The sequence below is a fragment of the Aegilops tauschii genome, chromosome 7 (genome assembly GCF_002575655.3).
Source record: "Aegilops tauschii subsp. strangulata cultivar AL8/78 chromosome 7, Aet v6.0, whole genome shotgun sequence".
In the NCBI taxonomy this organism is placed as follows: domain Eukaryota; kingdom Viridiplantae; phylum Streptophyta; class Magnoliopsida; order Poales; family Poaceae; genus Aegilops; species Aegilops tauschii.
In genome coordinates, this window is record NC_053041.3 from 44,077,580 (window position 1) to 44,081,504 (window position 3,925).

At 40.0% G+C, this 3,925-nt stretch overlaps 1 pseudogene; it reads left to right on the forward strand.

Moving 5' to 3' along the window:
* Positions 1–1,161: 1,161 nt before the first annotated feature.
* On the forward strand, positions 1,162–2,814 carry LOC109776789 (probable indole-3-pyruvate monooxygenase YUCCA11; annotated as a pseudogene).
* The last annotated feature ends 1,111 nt before the right edge of the window (positions 2,815–3,925 follow it).

Sequence of the window (3,925 nt, forward strand, 5' to 3'; positions counted from 1 at the left end):
CAGGTGCAGGATTCAATTATCAATATAAGCTGAACTTGAAAGCATAAGATACATAACTAAACAAAAGGAGTTGAGAAACAACACACAAACTAGGTTCCTATAGGATCCAGATCTCAAAACAAGATGAGGTGGCAGAACCACAACTAACTCTTTTTTCATGGCAGCACAAAGGGCGTGTCGAATAGCAGCTGGCAAAAGAACAATCGAAACAAATCTACCACGCAGACGACGGCCCGAGGAGTTTATGCTCAAAACATGCCTTGTTGCGGATGGAGTTTCTAGATAGCCAACCTTAGGAAATTGTTCAATGCTTGAAAAGATAGATGGTACAAGTGCAACCCGACCACCACAGTGTAAGGCCATCCATGCCCGATCAGTACTTTGGCATCGACGGTCCAGAAGACACCTGCAGAGTCCACCACCATACGGAAGGAAGGCTAACTGGCCATGACGGGTTAGTCCACAAGTATAGGGAAAGGAAAGAAATGCTTGCATAATACACAGAAAAGGAAAGGAACACTAGCAATCTTTCTTGTTAGCATATAAGTACTCCCCCATCCCGAATTACTCCACCATACGGAAGGAAGGCTAACTGGCCATGACGGGTTAGTCCACAAGTATAGGGAAAGGAAAGAAATGCTTGCATAATACACAGAAAAGGAAAGGAACACTAGCAATCTTTCTTGTTAGCATATAAGTACTCCCCCATCCCCCATCCATTTCTGCGACAAGTAATTCGGGACGGAGGGAGTAGTATATACTGAACATATCCTTATCCTATATGAATTTTCATTGATGACAACATGAATGGAAAGAAATTCTAAAGATATTTAGTCTAAACATATCCAAACCCGGTTGATAAGTTTCCAAAAAAATAATCAATCAAGAGTACGTTTCCTGCCTGTTCTGTATCCTTTATAATGTATCAGGACATGCTTTCACACCAATGGTTCAATATTCAGATGTAATACTAGTACACACCAGGATAAGGCATCAATATATCTTTACCTTTTTCATTCCTCATTCTAAATAGATTGACACATGAAACATTCCAGTATATACATGCCCACATATGCATCCAAAGATTCATCGAGCAAACAAGCAAACACTCCAGCCTACCATTGCACCAATCCCACAACTTTGTCAACTCTTCTCTTTGAAATGGAGAATGTTGTAGTGTTGATTGTTGGCGCTGGGCCAGCAGGCCTTGCAACAGTAGCATGCCTTAGCCAATTCTCAATTCCCTATGTCATTGTCGAGCGTGAAAGTTGCAGCGCGTCGCTTTGGCGCAACCGCGCCTACGATCGCCTCAAGCTGCATCTTGCAAAGGAGTTCTGTGAGTTGCCACACATGTCATACCCACTAGATGCGCCAACATACATACCAAAAACCTTGTTTGTGAAGTACTTGGATGACTATGTTGAGCGTTTCAATATTCAACCCAAGTATCTCACTAGTGTGGAGTCATCCACATTTGACAATGATGAAAAATGTTGGTCCATCGTGGCACATGACATGGCAAAGAGCACAATAGTCAGGTTCACAACAAAGTTTCTTGTTGTTGCAAGTGGTGAGAATAGTGCAGAGAATATTCCAATGATCCCCGGACTGCAATGTTTCCCGGGTGATGTCATCCAATCCTCAAGCTACAAGTCAGGAAAGAGCTACTCTGGCATGAATGTATTGGTTGTTGGATCTGGCAACTCTGGAATGGAAATTGCTTATGACCTTGCGGCCCATGGTGCCAATACTTCAATCACTATACGAAGCCCGGTATGTACACGCATTATATATTATTTTTTGACCTGGAAACACTAGGGGATCCCCCACCCCCACCCTACGGGTAGTATATATTTTTAGTGGGTACAGGGCAATTTCTTATTATAGTCTCCACTAGAAGGATGCAATTTTTTAGAGTTATTACTAGAAAGTATTTCATGGTATAGAGCGATAGACTGTTTTATAACATGCACAAATAACTAAACAATTAGACGAACTACACTGAAAAAATAACTCTTCAAAGAAGATGATTCTATGAAATTTTATTTTATGATGCAGGCTTCAAAAGAGATGTGACATGTTTTGTGGTTGCAGATTCATGTAATGACAAAGGAATTAATCCGGTTGGGGATGACACTTGCTCCCCGTCTTCAACTGAATCTAGTGGATAACCTCCTTGTGATGGCGGCGAATTGAATATTTGGAGACCTATCGTGGTATGGCATCAGAAGGCCAAAAATGGGTCCAATGATCCTCAAGTCAGAAACCGGCCGATCCGCTGTTATTGATGTTGGCACTGTTGGGTTAATCAAAAAAGGTATCATCAAAGTAAGTATATCCTTGACATGACATAAATTTCAAAACAGATGTTGTCTTCATATGCCAAGTTATCAATATTCTATTCATCTCCTACAGGTACAAGGGAGCATTAGTAAGATCATGGGCGATATAGTTGAATTTCAGTGCAGTAAAAATATATCATTTGACGCGATTGTGTTTGCAACTGGATACAAAAGCACATCAAATATATGGCTCAAGGTAACAACATCAATGTTTGAATATGTCTGAGTTTGTTTTCTTGGTGCAACAATTGCTAAATCTGCTAACAAGCTCCATGTTGTTTTTTTATCCCAGAATGGTGAGAACATGTTAAATGACAATGGACTTCCCATCAAGGAATATCCGAATCATTGGAAAGGTGAAAATGGGCTCTATCGTGCTGGGTTAGAAAGGAGAGGATTGGCTGGTATTGCAGCAGATGCCAAGAATATCGCCAATGACATCAAATCAGTGATAGGCATTATGTCCGGCTAAATTATCGAATCAGTGAATGTGTCTTCTACAATGCGATGCCTTCCATTGCTGGGCTCCTCAACAAGATCAAGCATGAGATCCGATGCAGGGCTAGGGCAGGGGCACAAGGCCTGTGGGTTGTTCTGCACCAATCCTGGGATGCCCACTGAGTTGTATGACGTACCAAAAATTAACCTCCTAGGAGGACTGTAACTTTTCCCCATCCTTTCAATGCAATGAAATGCAAATGTCTTTTGCGTTTTCTCGATTTTTTTATCTTTTACATGTAGTTTACCAGGGCTAGTGTGCTAGACGGTTGATTCTTTGAGAAATCTATCCACTGCCACATGTCTATCTATCTTTGATAGAACTAAATATTTGTTTATTTCAAGGTTCATATGTGCCAGGGAGTAGTAAGCATTACTTCTATAATATAATCAAGGGCTTTATACTCACATGGTGCAAAGAGCATTGTAATTTTTGTTGAATAGTTACCTACATTATTTTATTTACTTGAATTTACACATTGCAAAAGTCATCCGCTTGAACATGATGTTTAACAACAAGGGATTAAGTGCAATTAATACAATCCCAAATCATGAACAACAAATGGTGCAAAAGATTACCAAGTCAAAGTTGTTCATTTTTTCATGTCTGACACACACGAGTAATTGTAGTAGCTTCCAAGTTTTTATTTATTAATTGTAAAATGAATATCAAATTGACGATTTCTAGAATATGATGGTAATTGAAATGAATGATAACAATGTCTCCCAATATTTGCTTGATATGTACATGATTCTGGACCAATCTTCAAGCCAGGACATGATTTCATTCCATATTAATTAGTGAAAACTAATTTCCAGTTTAATCTACCACCGAGCACAAACGTAATTACCTTCTCAGAACCACCTTCAGCAGTTGCTTCGCCACTTCCTTTAGAGTTTAGGCATTCTCTGGCATTTATTCTCTTTCTGCAGCTGCAAGGAGAATGAAGTGTACCTCAGTTTGCGCTTTGTTATCATAGGCATGGCATCCAGATTTCATCCATAGGCATGGCATCCAGATTTCATCGATTATAGCTACCATTTATCAATGTGCAAATGGAATTGCTAGAACTAGTCGGCGATGA